Genomic DNA, 18,984 nt, shown 5'->3' on the forward strand with positions numbered 1-18,984 from the left:
TCAATTTAATTTTCTTTGCCTTAAATCCACATTAACCATACACGAGTTGTTTATATATTGCTGTTATAAAAAAATATCGAACCCTGAATTATTTGCTAGTTTCCAACTAACAGTTCTCGTTTTTCCTTAATTATATCAATCTATGAAAATAAAAGTTTTTTTTGCAAACTTTAAGCTAATTTGGTAATTTGTTGCTCCTTATAGTTAACCCAATTGCAAATTAGAACTTTATATATTCTTCTTTACTTAGTATTTTCGTGTTTCGTTTTTGTTTTTTCTCGAACATTTTTCATTCTCTGCCATAGACGATATCCAAGGTGTATTTAACTAAACGTAGAGACTTCCATATGCTTCGTCAAAAACCCATTTGACCTAGTTTGAACTATGTGTTTGGGGTTTTCAATGTTCAATTAGTCCAAAGCTGCATTGCAAACGTATCTCAAAAATCTCATTTGGTATAAAGGAGAAAAGAAAGTTTCAAAATGTGCCCCCAAGTTGAAGATAAAAAAGAAACAAATATTGTGTAAATGGGAATGAATTTAAGTTCAATCATTTTACCTTTTTTGTTGTTCTATCGCTTGACACTGTTAAGAGGATAAGGAGCCACACCAATAAATATATGAATTAAATAAATATTGGCTTGTAATTTAAAATTTAATTTTAATTATATTTATAATAGAAATTAAAATTAAAAAAGGACTAAAGGGTGGCCATTCTAACCATTGCACCACGAGCGCTCCCTCCCATCAGACTTCTTTCTTCGTCCCACATTTATATTTAAGCCAATTTTTGAACATTTTATTACGAAGTCACTCTATTATATCTGAAAACATTGGTAAACACTAAACCATAGAATGGAATTTGGATAGTGAAAAAAGTTTTAAAACATATTTAAGGCATATCTGAAGTCGTAAAACTTTTCTTTTTTCTTCAGCTCACAGATTCTGCATACAAGAGAAGAAAAACTAACGAATACAATTCTAATAGTCTATGTGTATGTTATGCATGAACATCTTTCACCCCTCCTCCTTAAGATATACATTCGCAAATGTCGTTGTCTTCCCGCTTGTTCGGCAAGAAGCCATTGTCGCATTTTCGCTATTTATATAAACAACTACAAGGTTGACTGGTTATTTAAGAGGAGATAAGTAATCCTTGGAATAGTCGAATAATTATAACACAGATAACTGGTTGCCTGTAAAATCGACGCGGGAGAACTCTCTTATTTGCTGGACAATTTTTACAGCTCTCTGAGATAATTATCCGTTATTTTAAAGAACAAAAAAAAAAAAAAACAACAAAGCTCATCTCAATACTTTAGAATTTTCAGAAACTGATAATTTAGTTAGTTTTCTGTTGGTTTCGTAGCAAGACGTTTTTTGCAGAGCATTAGAAAACAATTTAATAAAACGTGTTTGGATATATTGCGGAAGTTTTTTTAGTAAGTACACTAATAATATGGTATGCATTTTGCATTATTTTGTTAATTATATTCTTTATTTTCAGGTACCACTATCATTCAGATGTACATGCTATGCGGTGCGTTCCCGTAAAGACACCTTTCTATTATGTATTTAAATTAAGTTTTATGTTTTGTATTTTTTAATTTTACCTTTAAATATATTTGTGAAATATATTTAATTTTAATTTAATATAATTCATGTTAATAAATAAATTAAAATAATCAAATTATATTTTAATCGATTTGTGGTATAATTATTACAATACTGAAATGAAGGTATTTATATATGTATCCCACAGTTACTACTTATTTCTTGTGCTAAACGTAGTGCTAAGGATATCCAATTGGCTACCTCCAATGACATCCCCATGTTAAATTCACCAGTTAAATACATGTCGAGTAGATTTGGGAGTAACTAGTGGTACTTATTGGTGATAGGTGAATTTAATAGTCAATAACTAGTTACTTGAACAAGCGGGTTGTCGTTGACGCACACACACATATGCATGTTTTTGTACGAAATAAGAGAACACTGAGTGTATGCACATGTTTGTAAGATACACTGGAAAATAGTAAGATAGAATGGGAAAAAATGCATACTAAATATAAATTATTATCGAAGACGCTTCTACTATTTTCCGAGAAAATTTTTAATAAATTGATCTAGATGCTATTTCTAAATAACAATTTTAAGAATTGTATATATGGGAGCTATATCTAAATCTGAACCGATTTCAACCAAATTTGGCACAATTAATGACACTAATAAACGTACTACTTGTGCAAAATTTGAATCAAATCTGGGAAAAATCTGGCTTTTGAGCCCATATAAGTGGAAATCGGACGAAAAATATGTATGGGAGCTATATCTAAATCTGAACCGATTTCAACAAAATTTGGCACAATTGACGATACTATTAAACGAACCCCTTGCGCAAAATTCGAAGCAAATTAAGGCAATTTTTGAAATCTGAAACGATTTCGATGAACTATTGCACACTTGATTATAATACCCTCCACCATAAGATGGAGGTATATTAACTTTGTCATTCCATTTGTAACACTTCGAAATATTGCTCTAAGACCCCATAAAGTATATATATTCTGGGTCGTGGCGAAATTCTGAGTCGATCTGAGCATGTCCGTCCGTCCTTCTGTTGAAATCACGCTTACTTCCGAACGAAACAAGATATCGACTTGAAACTTTGCACAAGTAGTTGTTATTGATGTAGGTCAGACGGTATTGCAAATGGGCCATATCGGTCCACTTTTACGTATAGCCCCCATATAAACGAACCCCCAAATTTGGCTTGCGAATACTCTAAGAGAAGCAAATTTCATCCGATCCGGCTGAAATTTGGTACATGGTGTTAATATATGGTCTCCAACAATCATGCAAAAATTGGTCCACATCGGTGCATAATTATATATAGTCCCCATATAAACCGATCCCCCGATATGGCTTGCGGAGCCTTTAAGAGAAGCAAATTTCATCCGATCCGGCTGAAATTTGGTACAAGGTCTTAGTATATGGTATCTAACAACCGTGCAAAAATCGGTCCACATCGGTCCATAATTATATATAGCCTCCATATAAACTGTTCTCCCGATTTGGCTTGCGGAGCCTCTAAGAGAAGCAAATTTCATCCGATCCGTCTGAAATTTAATACATAGTGTTAGTATATGGTCTCTAACAATCATGCAAAAATTGGTCCACATCGGTACATAATTATATATAGCCCCCCATATAAACCGATCCCCCGATATGGCTTGCGGAGCCTCTAAGAGAAGCAAATTTCTTCCGATCCGGCTGAGATTTGGTACATGGTGTTAACATATGGTCTCTAATGACCATGCAAAAATTGGTCCACATCGGTCCATAATTATATATAGCCCCCATATAAACCGATCACCAGATTTGACCTCCGGAGTCTCTTGGAAGACCAAAATTCATCTGATTCAGTTGAAATTTGGTACGTGGTGTTAATATATGGCCTCAAACACCCATGAAAAAATTGGTCGAAATCATTTTTATTTCTAACTTCGAATCGGAAAATTTTATTTCTAACTTCGGGCAATTTGAATGGTAAAGGCATTTTCTATCCCCTTATGAAATTAAATTCAAAGTCAGGCAAATCGCAAAAAATTATGTGTCTAGAAGTGCAAGTCAAATCAAGAGATTGACCTATATTAGAGCTATATTTAAACATGGACCGATACACATTACATTCAACACACTTATTTTTAACATCTAAAATACGTCTACATTTCCAATTTCAGGCAAGTCGGATAAAAATTTCATTGTTTGGAAGCCCAAACATTCAAATCGTGCACTGAAAAAAAAGCATACTCGGTTCCAAAGATTTTGTCTTTACTTTAAAAAATTTGGTATTGATTCCGAGCCAAAGAAGCGCAGAATACAAGTAAGGATATTTTAAGACACAATTCTCTTTTAAATTTAGGTTTTGTGTACTTGCTTCTAGGAAGCAAATTTAAATTTTTTGCCTTCTCAGCTTTTTTTCTTCATATGCTATCAAAGACCTTTAAAAACGAGTTAACGGCAGCTTTATTTTCCAAATTAGGACTCGACTTCCAGTAGAAATTATGCTATGTTTGAAGTAAAAAACTTCTTTAAAATAAAGTTTTGAAAAACATGTCCTATATTTGAACGATTTTTTGCTTTGTAGTCAAGAGGCAAAAAGACAACAAATTTAAAGACAATTTCATTAAATTTAAAGAATTTTTCTCAATTATTAAAGTCAAGTTGACCTTAGTCTATAAATTTTTTCTTTCATGTTAAGATACCCATTTTTAAGTCAAATCACTTAATTATGAGGACAATACGACTTCATTGAAAAGTTTATCGACTTTTGGACAAGGAAAATAACTTTATTTTAGAGAAATGCGTCTTCTATGCTAAGCAAAATTTGTATTCGTATTTTAAAGACATGAAATCTTTGACCTCACGACAATATTATTTTCAGTGTGAGGAGGGTCTATAAAAAGGCCTATATATAAACGAGGAAAGATACAAATTATATCGACCTATCCAAATGTAGACACAGATATAAATTAACGATGTGTAGATGCCATATCGAGAGTTAGATCTAAAGGGTGATTTGTTAAGAGCTTGATAACTTTTTAAAAAAAAAAAACGCATAAAATTTGCAAAATCTCATCGGTTCTTTATTTGAAACGTTAGATTGGTCCATGACATTTACTTTTTGAAGATAATTTCGTTTAAATGGTGACCGCGGCTGCGTCTTAGGTGGTCCATTCGGAAAGTCCAATTTTGGGCAACTTTTTCGAGCATTTCGGCCGGAATAGCCCGAATTTCTTCGGAAATGTTGTCTTCCAAAGCTGGAATAGTTGCTGGCTTATTTCTGTAGACTTTAGACTTGACGTAGCCCCACAAAAAATAGTCTAAAGGCGTCAAATCGCATGATCTTGGTGGCCAACTTACCGGTCCATTTCTTGAGATGAATTGTTCTCCGAAGTTTTCCCTCAAAATGGCCATAGAATCGCGAGCTGTGTGGCATGTAGCGCCATCTTGTTGAAACCACATGTCAACCAAGTTCAGTTCTTCCATTTTTGGCAACAAAAAGTTTGTTAGCATCGAACGATAGCGATCGCCATTCACCGTAACGTTGCGTCCAACAGCATCTTTGAAAAAATACGGTCCAATGATTCCACCAGCGTACAAACCACACCAAACAGTGCATTTTTCGGGATGCATGGGCAGTTCTTGAACGGCTTCTGGTTGCTCTTCACTCCAAATGCGGCAATTTTGCTTATTTACGTAGCCATTCAACCAGAAATGAACCTCATCGCTGAACAAAATTTGTCGATAAAAAAGCGGATTTTCTGCCAACTTTTCTAGGGCCCATTCACTGAAAATTCGACGTTGTGGCAGATCGTAAGTCTATTCATGATGAAATGTCAAAGCATACTGAGCATCTTTCTCTTTGACACCATGTCTGAAATCCCACGTGATCTGTCAAATACTAATGCATGAAAATCCTAACCTCAAAAGAATCACCCTTTATATGGGAGCTACGACAAAACATGGACCGATTCAAGTACGGTGGAACCTCTTAGAAGTGAAAACTCGCTTGAATTTTGACCGCATTTGGATGGTGTCCACTTATGAGATGTTAACTTTAATGTGATAATATAGCAAACGTTTCACTAAAATGGTCCATTTTTGGGAGGTGTCCGGTTTTAAGAGTATCGAAGCATGAGAGGTTTCACTGTAATTGAAAAATTAATATCGCCAAGTATACTTAAAAATAAATCGATAGGGGGTGTTCCACCTCCACGAAAAACCATATTTTTGGAAATAGACTTATGATGTATTAAATACAACAAACTTGATTTCATAGAATTCGGTACAAATTTTAAGACATACGATTTTTTCTGGTTTTATCATAAAAGATACAGTGCCCATTTAAGGGTTAAATAAAAATCCATTTATTACATTTCTCCCTGTCAAATTCCTCTCAGTGTTTGAAATCATGACCTTTTTCCTTCTATTTGTATATGTTTGTACTTGTGTCAGTGTGGTTAGGAGAGCATATAACATAATTCAATTCTTACTCTTAGCCTTGTTAACATGTTTGCATAAAATTGTTAATACAATTTGCATGTTTCGATATTTCATGAAAAGTAGAACATTTTTGAAATTCTTTTGCAAAAATTTCAAATTGCTGATCGTGGTCTCCCATTTTGGTTGTTCTTTCGCAAAGTTGGTCAAAAGAGTTAGAACGAACACCCTCCAGAAATGGAATGTTGTCACAGTTCCCTAGCTGAACGGCAAAAAAAAGCGACAAAAGGATATATGCTATTTTCTTTTCTTCAACCGAATTTGCATGTTTATTGGACTAGTTTTTGGATAGAAGTTAGAAGATAAACTAATGGAATTATACATGAAAAACTAGTCGTAGTGCCTTTTCTTTATGGCTTTTTTTTTGTTATTAGGTTATGCCTTTTTGAATTAACTCTTGGGAAATTTGAGTTGTTCAAAAAATTATAGTTGCTTTGTGTGCAACAGAAGTGAAATAAATTTGCAGATTTTAATGACTAATCAAGTGTGAAAAGAGGAGAAGTTATGCTGAGTAGGCTAGTTGACTCAGTTAAGAGGTATTATAAAAAAAGTTGTAATACTGACAGATTTCTTCCAGTGACAGCTTATTTTATTGTTTGCAAGCATACAAAATCATTTTGGTCTATTGCATTCATAAATAAAGTGATTCGTGATGGAATTTAAGCATGATTGTGTGATTACTTCATATTTGGCAGGAAAACAGCAAGTGTTCAAAACCCTCAGCATTTAAGTGTGAATAAATTTTAGTTCTTCATACCATTGTCCTTACCGTTATACTGGCAGTGTTTCATCGCGTCGAAAAAGTGGACGAAGACAAAATAGTATCGCAACAGAAATGATCCGAAAAGTGAAAACCAGATTTGTTGGAAATCCATGTCCAAGCAGTAGAAAAGAGAAACATATTGAAAACCAGATTTGTTGGAAATCCATGTCCAAGCAGTAGAAAAGAGAAACATTTTGAAAAATAAAATTAAACTAAAGCCACTGAATTTCCAAAAAGTGCATGAGCTCGACGATGCACAAAAATAGTTAAACTGTATAAAGACAAAGGGATGCGGCGCTTGCACGAATTCGGCCAGTAACCTGGGCTTACTTGCCAAAAAGGTAAGCTGAAAATGTACACCTTCGATTGATCACCTGAACTCAAGCGCCAATGATGGCAAAGGTGTGGGCTATCGTATCGGCCGATGTCCGCTACCCGCTCGTATTCATTGCCCATGGGGTCAAAATAAATACCGAATATTATCGGAAAAATATCCAAACGACAGTATAGAATAACTGGGCTTATAAACTTTTCGGCCGCAGATCATTGACACTCCAGTAGCAGTCAGAACCATCACGCTCATCATGCGTCAACCGACAATGGCTTAAAAATGATTTTCTTCGCTTCATTTCTACCGCACAATGGCCACCAAAATATCTGGATCTCAATCCGCCTAGGACATTTTGATGAGGAAGGTTGACACTAATACGAAAGTGTTGGAAACATCAATACGGCGGAAATGGGCCTAAATATCACAGAGCCAAACAGTGCAGAATGTGATGCCTTTGAAGGCCGTTAGAAGGCCATAATTCATGCCAAGGATAGCCAATTCGAACAAATCTAAAATTATTCTAAAATTTTAAGTCCTGAGCCGACCAATACCAGCCGCAGACCGTGGACATTCTAGCAGGACTCAGCACTAACGCACTTAGCACGAGTTAATCGAGAATGACTTAAAGAGGCCACCAAAATCTCTGCATCTCAATCCGTTGTAGATTTGCTTCTTGAGTAATTTGGAAAATAAGGCTTGCACTAAAAAAATACCATACATACAAGTGTCGATCATCTCAGGAGGAAGCTTCACTGGGAATGAGCCTAAATACCGCAGAGTCACATTCACGCGGAAAGTGATGGCTTTTTCAGTCGTTTGGGGGTCATCGTTCATGCCGAAGGTAACCATAAAGAACAAATCTAAACTGATTCAGAAATTTGAACTAATGAGCAAACAAACAAACCAACAGAACTCAGCACTGTTGCTGGCAACACGGGTTAATCGAGAATGGCTTGAAAAGGAGGTTCGTTGCTTCATTCATATAGCACAATGGCAACCAAAATCTCCCGATCCTAATCACGGTTGCCGCAGTTGGTAGAATTCTACCAAAAATGGTAATTTTTTTACTGTTTGGTAGATTGTTATATTGTTGTTGATGTTTGGTAAAATTTGGCATTTACCCTCCTCCAGCTAAATGTATTCAATTTTCTATAATATTTTTGACACAATTTTCTATGGAAATAAAATACTGAGAAAATTTTATGTGGAAATAAAATTTTGAGTTAAAAATTTCTAAGGATAAAAATTTTGAGAAAATTTCCTATAGAAATAAAATTTTGACAATATTTTCTATAGTAATAAAATTTTAGGAAAATTTTCTATAAAAAATTTTTTTTGAGAAAATTTTCTATGGTTCTACAATTTAGACGAAGTTTTTTAAAGGAATAACATTTTGAAAAAAATTTCTATTGAATCGTGAGAAAATTGAAACGTGAAAAAATTTTCTATGGATATAAAACTTAGATAAAGTTTTCTAAAGGAATACATTTTTAAGAAATTTGTTTTTATAGGAATAACATTTTGTGGAAAATTTCTAAAGGAATAAAATCTTGAGACAATTTTCTATAGAAAAAATTTTTTATTGAAATAACATGTTGGAAATATTTTTTATAGAAATAAAATTTGGAGAAAATTTCCTATAAAAATAAGATATTGAGAAATTTTACATTCTTAAATAAAATTTGAGAAAATTTTCTATAGATTATTGTTGTTTTTGATTTAAGCTTCAAACCATGCATTGTCTACAAGTATAGCTTAACCAACGGAGGAAAAGTATGCTTGTCAAATTTATTTGGGCAAATCCCAATTGACTGCAAGACGGTTGCGTGTACAGCTGTTTCGGAATTACCACATTCCTACCTGCAGCAAATCTATCAACCAATTATCAGAATAAATTCGGGTAACTCAATCAACCCATAGTGAACTACACTTGAACCTCCCGAAAAAAGGTTTTTGATAGTCGGCGTTACCTAACAAATAAAATTTTTAGAAAATATTCTATTGTGCTGAAATTATGGGAAGATTTTCTATATAAATAACATTTTTAGAATATTTTACACATAAATAAAACTTTGAGATAGTTTTTCTATCTACAATTTAGACAAAATTTCTAAAATAAAATTTTAAGAAAATTTTATGTATAAAAATATGTTGAGAAAATTTTCTATAGGAATAAAATTTTTAGAAAAATTTCTTTAGATATAAAATTTTGAGAAAATTTTCTACGGATATAAAATTTCGACAAAGTTTTCTAAAGGAATAAAATGTTGAGAATTTTTTTATATAAATAACATTTTGTAAAAATTTTCTAAAGCAATAAAACTTTGAGAAAATTTTCTATAGAAATACATTTTGTAAAAAGTTTCTAATGAAATAACATGATGGTAATTTTTTTATGGAAATAAAATTTTGACAAAATTTTCTATAGAAATAAAAGTTTAAGAATTTTTTCTATAGAAATAAAATTTTGACAAAATTTTGTAAAGAAACAAATTTTTGAGAAAATTTTCTACGGAAAAAAATGTTGAGGAAGTTTTCTATAAGAATAAAATTTTGGAAAATTTTCTATAGAAATAAAATTTTGAGAAAATTTTCTATGGATATAAAATTTAGACAAAGTTTTCTAAAGGAATGAAATTTTTAGAAAATTTTTTATAGAAATAAATTTTGTAAAAATTTTTGTAGAAATAACATTTTGACAAAATTTACTAAAGAAATAAAATTTTGACAAAATTTTTTATAGAAATAAAATTTTGAGAAGATCTCCTATAAAAATAAACTTGAGAAAAAATGTTTTGTACAAATAAAATTATGAGCAAATATTCTATAGAAACAAAAATTTGGGAAAATTTTCAAACGAAATAAATTTAAAAAAAATTTTCCATGGTTATGAAATTTCCTAAAGGATTAACATTTTGAGGAAAATTTCCATAGAAATAAAATTTTGACAAAATTTTGTACAGAAAAAAATTTTAAGCAAATTTCCTAAAGGCATAAAATATTGAGAAAATTTCTTATAAAAATAAAATTTTGAAAAAAATTTTCTAAAGAAATAATATTTTGACAAAATTTTCTGTAGAAATAAATTTTTCTATGGAAATAATATTTTGCAATATTTTTTATAGAAATAAATTTTCTATAGAAATAAAAGTTTTAAAAAATTTCCTAAAGAAATAACATTTTGACAAAATTTTGTATAGAAATAAAATTTGGACAAAATTGTTTACAGAAATAAAATTTTGAGAAGATCTCCTATAAAAATAAACTTGAGAGATAATGTTTTGTAGAAATAAAATTATGAGAAAATTTTCTATAGAAATAGAATTTTGGGAAAGTTTTCTAACGAAATAAATTTTTAAAACAATTTTCCATGGTTATGAAATTTCCTAAAGGAATAACATTTTGAGGAAATTTTCCATAAAAATAAAATTTTGACAAAGTTTTTACAGAAAAAAAGTTTAAGCAAATTTCGTAAAGGCAAAAATATTGAGAAAATGTCTTATAAAAATAAAATTTTGAAAAAAAATTTCTAAAGAAACAATATTTTGACAAAATTTTCTGTAGAAATAAATTTTTCTATGGAAATACAATTTTGCAACATTTTTTATAGAAATAAATTTTCTATAGAAATAAAAGTTTTAAAAAATTTCCTAAAGAAATAACATTTTGACAAAATTTTCTATTGAAATAAAATTTTGACAAAATTTTTTACAGAAATAAAATTTTGAGAAGATCTCCTATAGAAATAAACTTGAGAAAAGAATGTTTTGTAGAAATAAGAGAGATAATGTTTTGTAGAAATAAAATTATGAGAAAATTTTCTGTAGAAATAGAATTTTGGGAAAATATTCTAACGAAATAAATTTTTTTTAATTTTTCCATGGATATGAAATTTCCTAAAGGAATAATATTTTGAGGAAATTTTTCATAGAAATAAAATTTTGACAAAATTTTATAAAAAAAAAACTTAAGAAAATTTCCTAAAGGAATAAAATATTGAGAAAATTTCTTATAGAAATAAAATTTTGAAAAACAAATTCTAAAGAATTAACATTTTGATGAAATTTTCTGTAGAAATAAATTTTCTATGGAATTAAAATTGTGCATCATTTTTCATAGAAATACATTTTCTATGGAAATAAAAGTTTTAAAAAATTTCCTAAAGAAATAACATTTTGACAAAACTTTCTATAGAAATAAAATTTTGACAAAATTTTTTACAGAAATAAAATTTTGAGAAGATCTCCTATAAAAATAAACTTGAGAAAAAATGTTTTGTAGAAATAAAATTATGAGAAAATTTTCTATAGCAACAAAATTTTGGGAAAATTTTCTAACGATCTTTAAAAAAAATTTTTCCATGGATATGAAATTTCCTAAAGGAATAGCATTTTGAGGAAATTTTCCATAGAAATTATGACAATATTTTGTACAGAAAAAATTTTAAGCAAATTTCCTAAAGGAATAAAATATTGAGAACATTTCTTATAGAAATAAAATTTTGAAAAAATTTTCTAAAGAAATAAAATTTTGAGAAAAATTTCTGTATAAATAAACTTTTCTATGAAAATAAAATTTTGCAACATTTTTTATAGAAATAATTTTTTTATAGAAATAAAAGTTTAAAAAAAAATTCACAAAGAAATTAAATTTTGACAAAATTTTCTATAGAAATGTAATTTGAGTAAATTTTCTATAAAAATAACATTTTGGGAAAATTTTCGTTACAAATAAAATTTTGAGAAAATTTTCCATAAAAATAAAATTTTTGGTAAAATTTCTGTAAAGATATTGAAAACATTTTCTATAAATTGATTTTAATGAAATATTTTCGTGTTATTTCATACAGGCTCAATAAATGTAATATGTACTGGCTTTGTTTGTCGTTCGAAGACCATAAGTCGTTCCACGCCAAGATAGCCAAGTTGAAGAAATCTAAACTAATTCTAAAATTTGATGTTATTTCCGTTTTGTTTTTTATTTTTGCTTTTGAACAATAATATTAAATAATATATGTAACTCCTTCTGATTTCTTGACCATCTAAATACCGCTATTTCTAGCTTATTTTTTTGATATTTGAATCCTGGACATCTTACTGCTTGCTTAATATTAAATCGAAAATCATGTATTTTTCCATCCATCAGAAGATAACTCTAACGAAGAGGAAATTAAATTATATCCCTATACATGAGAATGTAATATTTTTTTATAATATTGTGGATGTATTTAGTATCACTTTTTCCATCATTGGTTCATTCCCTTCATATAAAAATACACTTTTTTTTGCTGCTACTATCACACTTTATTGCATGCAGTACATAAACTCTCTTATTTGCGCTTAAATGCGAAATAAGGCCACAAATTCCGGCGGAGACAGTATTCATCAGTTGAATTGGAAAATTGCAGACTGCTGGCAAAATGATAACTACCAACTAAATTAGAAAGTGAAGAAAAAAGAGGTTCAAGAACTGGGTCGCAAATTAAAGATGTTTGCGAAAAAATACAAGATTATCCCCTTTGTGATGCACATTCCTCAAAAATTCATTCTTAAGACATCCACACATGGAACTAGTACAGAGTCATGTTAAATAAAAAACTTAAAAGAGTACATAAACTATTTACACTGTAGGAAATAAAGAGAGAGGGAGAGAGAGAGACAGAGAGAGATAGAGAAATAAATGCAAATATACTTTTCGTTATATAAAATTGCATTCAGAAGAAAATAAAAGTTTGCAATTCTACGAATTTACATACAAGTTGGCATTTAGGCAAAATGATATACAAGTATCTAAACATTAATTCAAAGGGTAAAAAGCAGGAACAAGTGTAGTTGTAATAAGGATGACACAATTAGACTGAAAAAAAATTAAAATCGGACTGAGCTGAACATATGAGCAGTGAATAAGAGTGTCCCAATAATTGAGGCTTTGGTTTAAGAACAAGTATATACGGGTTTTACAAGGTCTATCCAGTAAAGAAAAAATCGTCGAAATCGGTCCATAATTACGGATTTGACAGCTAAAATAAAATTCAATATATCCGAAGTGGCCAGTTTTCAACGGCTACATGTCAGCCTTGAAAACTTAGAGGAAAACACCTCAGATTTCACACAAAGAAAAAATTTGTTGTCTTTATCCATTCAAAAGTTGCAAAATGTAGTGGCAGCCTGATGTATCAGGCTCACTTAGACTATTCAGTCCATTGTGATACCACAGTGATGAACTTCTCTCTTATCACTGAGTGCTGCCCGATTCCATGTTAAGCGCAATGACAAGAGACCTCCTTTTTATAGCGGAATCCGAACGGCGTTCCACATTGCAGAGAAACCACTTAGAGAAGCTTTGAAAAACTCAGCAATGTCCCGGCATTACTGAGGTGGGATAATCCACCGCTGAAAAACTTTTTTGGTGTTCGCTCGAAGCAGGAATTGAACACAAAAAAAGCAGGGCATGCTAACCATTGCAACATGGCGGCTGCAAAATTATTTAAAAACAAGTATATACGGCCGTAAGTTCGGCTAGGCCGAAGCTTATGTACCCTCCACCAAGGATTGCGTAGAAACTTCTACTGAAGACTGTCATCCACAATCGAATTACTTGGGTTGCGGTAACACTTGCCGATGGCAAGGTATCTTAAAACTTCCTAACACCGTCTTCTAAATTGCAGGGCAGTCCATACGTAGTATAGTAAAGTGGACCGATATAGACCAATTTTTGCATGGTTGTTAGAGACCATATACTAACACCATGTACCAAATTTCAGCCGGATCGGATTAAATTTGCTTCTCTTAGAGCAATCTCAAGCCAAATTTGGGGGTCCGTTTATATGGGGGCTATACGTAAAAGTGGACCGATATGGCCCATTTGCAATAACATCCGACCTACATCAATAACAACTACTTGTGCCAAGTTTCAAGTCGATAGCTTGTTTCGTTCGGAAGTTAGCGTGATTTCAACAGACGGACGGACGGACGGACGGACATGCTCAGATCGACTCAGAATTTCAACATGAGTCAGAATATACTTTATGGGGTTTTACAGCAATATTTCGATGTGTTACAAACGGAATGACAAAGTTAATATACCCCCATCCTATGGTGGAGGGTATAAAAATATATACGGACTTAAGTTCGATATAATAAAATACTGTTTTCTGGAGGGAAAAAATACGGTGGAAGCAAAAACTTGGCTTGATAATGAGTTTCCGCACTGTGCCCCAGGGAAATCAACAAAAATTTATTGGCATGCAAAATTCAAGCATGGTGAAATGAGCACGGAGGACGGTGAACGCAGTGGACGCCCGAAAGAGGTGGTTACCGACGAAAACATCAAAAAAATCCACAAAATGATTTTGAATGACCGTAAAATGAAATTGATCGATGTGTTGGTCATATCATTCATCAATATTTGGATATGTGGAAGCTCTGTGCAAAATAGGTGACGCGCGAGCTCAGATTTGACCAAAAACAACAACGTGTTGATGATTCTGAGCGGTGTTTGCAGCTGTTAACTCGTAATACACCCGAGTTTTTCCGTCAATATGTGACAATGGATGAAACATGGCTCCATCACTACCCTCCTGAGTCTAATCGACAGTCGGCTGAGTGAAAAGCGATCGGTGAGCCGTCTCCGAAGCGTGGAAAGACTCAAAAGTCAGCTTGCAAAGTAATGGCCTTTGTTTTTTGGGATGTGCATGGAATAATTTTTATCGATTATCTTGCGAAGGGAAAAGCCATCAACAGTGACTATTATATGGCGTTATTGGAACGTTTGAAGATCGAAATCGCTGCAAAACGGCCCATATGAAGAAGAAAAAAGTGTTATTCCACCAAGACAACGCACCGTGCCACAAGTCATTGAGAACGATGGCAAAAATTCATGAATTGGGCTTCGAATTGCTTCCCCACCCACCGTATTCTCCAGATCTGGTCCCCAGCGACTTTTTCTTGTTCTCAGACCTCAAAAGGATGGTCGCAGGGAAAAAATTTGGCTGCAATAAAGAGGTGATCGCCGAAACTGAGGCCTATTTTGAGGCAAAACCGAAGGAGTACTACCAAAATGGTATCAAAAAATTGGAAGGTCGTTATAATCGTTGTATCGCTCTTGAAGGGAACTATGTTGAATAATAAAAACGAATTTTGACAAAAAAATGTGTTTTTCTTTGTTAGACCGGGGACTTATCAGCCAACCTGTTATCTCTTTATTTTGAATTTCAGGCAAATCGCATAAACATTTAAGGGGTCAAAAATGGAGATCGGTCTACATGAGGTAAATACGAAAGCATTAACCGATACCATATTTGGCGTCCTTATGCGTAGTAGATGTGTGCAGGTGACACGAAATTGTCATGACTCACGAAAATTTTCGTGATTCGTGCGTGAGTCGTGAGTCACGTTCATGACAACAGCGTGAGTGTGCGTGAGCTTGATTAACAAACCAAAATGTCGTGCGTGAGCGTGAGTCACGAAAATAATATCTTCGTGAGTGTGCGTGAGTAACGAATTACACTCACGAAAATATTCCCGCTCACCAACATAAAACGCTTAAGAGTTAAATTCAATTACAATTTTAGTGACACCTGGGATGTTAAGAGTTTAATAACACTCTCGATTTTAATAATGCTCATGTTTTCAGACACTTCGGGTAAGGTAAATTAATCATAAAATTATTCGTGAGTCACGATATTTTTCGTGAGTCACGGTATTTCCCGTGAGTCACGACGTTTTCGTGCGTGAGTACAAATTTTCTTTTCGTGAGTGTGCGTGAGCGTGAGTCCTACCACAAAATATCGTGCGTGAGTGTGCGTGAGTATGATTTTTCAGTCGTGAGTGTGCGTGAGCGTGAGTAAACTATTACTCACGTGCACACCTCTAATGCGTAGACCCAAAATATCTCCAGATTTTGAATTACAGGTAAGTCGGATAAAAATTGCGGTGTCTAGAAGCCAAAGAAGTCAAATCGGGAAATCGGGCTATATGGAGGCTATACCTAGACATGCAGCGTTACACACTATTTCCGATACAGCTATTTGTGGTCCTAACATACCTTTATATTGCCAATTTTAGGCAAATCGAATAAAAACTACGGTTTCTAGAAACCCAAGAAAGAAAATCAAGAGATCAGTCTATATGGGGGCTATACGAAAATATGGACCGATACACACCATCTTCGACACACTTATTCATTTATTTGTAAATAAATAAATTTGTGGTTGTAAAATACTTCTAGATTTCTAATTTCAGACAAATTTAATAGAAAATACGGTTTCTAGAAGCCCAAAAAGTAAACTCGGGAGTTCGGGCTATATGGGGGCTATACCAAAACATGGACCTATACACACCATTTTCGACACACCTATTCATTTATTTAAAAATAAATAAATTTGTGGTCTTAAATTACTTCTAGATTTCTAATTTCAGACAAATCTAATAGAAAATACGGTTTCTAGAAGCCCAAAAAGTAAATTCGGGAGTTCGGGCTATATGGGGGTTATACCAAAGCATGGACCGATACACACCTCTTTGTGGTCCTAAAATACCTCTAGATTTCCCTAACTCGGCTGATCGATTTATATGGGAGCTATATCAAAACCGATAGGCCATCTTCGAACTTGGCCTGTATGCAGACAAGAATCTGTGCGAAATTAAAAGGACGATAGCGCCATTATTGAAGACTGTATCGTGATCCATTCTATGGTGGTGGGTATAACAAAACTATTGGGAACCACTGAACGACTACCCGATTACATTAGAACTTGATTGACTCGTTATACCGTTAACAATGAAAAAAAAATATATATAATCATTGACCCATTTTGCTTTATTTCCATTTTTCAAGAAAATTTAAATAACAATATTTGTCCCACCCTACATTGAGGTAGTGGGATGACCACTACACCCATGCCTCGGCACAATTCTCTCTGAAAAAGTTCATATTAAATATTCCGTAAAAATATTAATATTCGAAATAAACATAAATATATTTTAGATATACACATAAAATTGTTGATCATAAATTTTCACATGTGAACAATTTATGCAAAATAAAACATTAAATCGGTTTTAGTCATGTGGAATACATTTTATGTGTTTGCAAAATTAATTTTAAATTATAACTCACTTTTGGTGTTGTAAAGCTCTTTGGGATTTTTTTGCGTTATAATTGAAACAATTTTTTTCTTGGCATTCTATATTATGTTTAAAGCTCTTACCATATATCATGAATATTGCTATTACTGTTTTTTTTTTTCATAGATGCATTTTTGTTCTATTGATTTATTTTGAAGCTATTTTGACTTAAATTTAATGCTCTGGAAAAAATTGATACACAAACAATTGTAGATATCTATTTATATATGTATAAATATACAATTAAATATAAAAATATGCCATGCATGTTTTGTGTACCTAGAAATTATTTGTTAATGGTCTTGGTAATTTTTGTTAAAAAATTAAAAAAAAATAGAATGCATCAAAATCACACTAAATGCAAAAATTATACGGTGAGTATAGACATGAAAAAAGTTATTTCTGTGGACTTACAGAGTGGCTAGTATATAGTGCAATGATATAAATAGTTATATTTTTAACTATTTCATGAATTTTTGAACCTTCTCCTAAATCGTTAAACCAAAAATCATAAAAAAAATCAATTGTAAGATTTTATTTAGATTTTTCCATTTTAATTATATTCTCATAATACGCTAATAAAATTCTATATTAATTAAAAAAAAAAAAAAAAAAAAAAACAATATTACCCATGTACTCAATACTTCTCGATTTGCTGTACCACCATAGCGTATACGTAATTTGCCTCTTTATTGCCATAACTCATTCGCCCAACTTTGTTTCAAAGACATCTGTCTCATATCTTCTGCGAATTGTTTTGTTATCTCTGCGTCCGAAATTTGTCAAGGCCACTAGCGAAATAGTACAAAACAAGAGAAAAAAAAAAAAAAACAAAAACACAAAAACGAGTAGAAAACATTCCAAAGAAATTAATTTAATTTCTTATCGATAAAGGCTTCCAAAATCCAATAAACTCGAAAACAACTGCATTCTGTCTGTCTCTCGATAACGATTGTTTGGCAAGAGTTGAATGACAAACGGAAGACTCGTACAATAAAAATAATAATAGATGGGAACGAAAAGTAATAGGGTAAAAAAATCAAAACAAATCTTATATAGATATTGGTTTTTAATTTTCTATAGAAATAAAATTTTTCTATAGATTTTTTCACTAAATTTTCTACAAAAATAAAATTTTCTATAGAAATAAATGTTGACAAAATTTTATACAGAAATAAAATTTTAGCAAAGTTTTTTATAGAAATAAAATCTTGACAAAATTTTCTATTGATAAAAAAAATTAACAAAATTTTCTATAGTAATACAATATTGACAAAATTTTCTATAGAAAAAAAATTTCTATAAAAAAGGAATTCTGACAACATTTTCTATACAAAAAGAATTTTGACAACATTTTCTATAGAAATAAAATTTTGACAACATTTTCCAAATAAATAAAATTTTGACAAAATTTTCTAACGAAATAAAATTTTGACAAAATTTTCTATAGAAATAAAATTTTGACAAAATTTTCTAACGAAAAAAAATTTTGACAAATATTTCTAACGAAATAAAATTTTTACAAAATTTTCTAAACAAATAAAATTTTGACAAAATTTTCTATAGAAGTAAAATTTTTTGACAACATTTTCTATAGAAATAAAATTTTGACAAAATTTTCTACAGAAATAAAATTTAAGCAAAGCTTTCAATAGAAATAAAATCTTGACAAAATGTTCTATTGGAAAACCAAAAATT

General features: G+C 31.5%; 1 long non-coding RNA gene across 1 annotated transcript; it reads left to right on the top strand.

The window, feature by feature from the left end:
- Positions 1-1,067: 1,067 nt before the first annotated feature.
- LOC142238122 (uncharacterized) lies at positions 1,068-1,694 on the top strand. The gene is made up of 2 exons (XR_012722657.1): positions 1,068-1,441; positions 1,507-1,694. It is a non-coding gene; the product is annotated as an uncharacterized LOC142238122 (long non-coding RNA).
- Positions 1,695-18,984: the final 17,290 nt, after the last annotated feature.

The sequence above is a fragment of the Haematobia irritans genome, chromosome 1 (assembly GCF_050003625.1).
Source record: "Haematobia irritans isolate KBUSLIRL chromosome 1, ASM5000362v1, whole genome shotgun sequence".
Lineage (NCBI taxonomy): Eukaryota > Metazoa > Arthropoda > Insecta > Diptera > Muscidae > Haematobia > Haematobia irritans.